A 361-nucleotide genomic window follows, 5' to 3' on the forward strand; every position below is an offset into this window, starting at 1 on the left:
CAGTGGGTTTGTGGAATTCTGCTTCGGTGGCACAACTGTGTTATGAGGTCACCTCGGGCATTAGTCATGAGGAGGGAATGCATTGTGGCTGTTTTTTAAGAAAATGGCAGCGGCTGCACAATGAATGTAGGCCTTAGAAAGTTGACTTGAATTGGCTCCGGTGAACAATGTGAACAGAATAGTTGGGGTCAATGTGGATTAGAGGCACCTTCAGGGCTCGGAGCCTGGACGCAGTATTTTTATATTTCAACATGTGCGGCTGAAAGCAAAGCTTTCGATTGAATGCAATGATTGATTACTATGAAAGAAAACATAATCAAGTTGCTTTATATCATAATTTATATCATCTTTAATTCCAGTA

The sequence above is a fragment of the Phyllopteryx taeniolatus genome, chromosome 13, assembly GCF_024500385.1.
Source record: "Phyllopteryx taeniolatus isolate TA_2022b chromosome 13, UOR_Ptae_1.2, whole genome shotgun sequence".
NCBI lineage: Eukaryota > Metazoa > Chordata > Actinopteri > Syngnathiformes > Syngnathidae > Phyllopteryx > Phyllopteryx taeniolatus.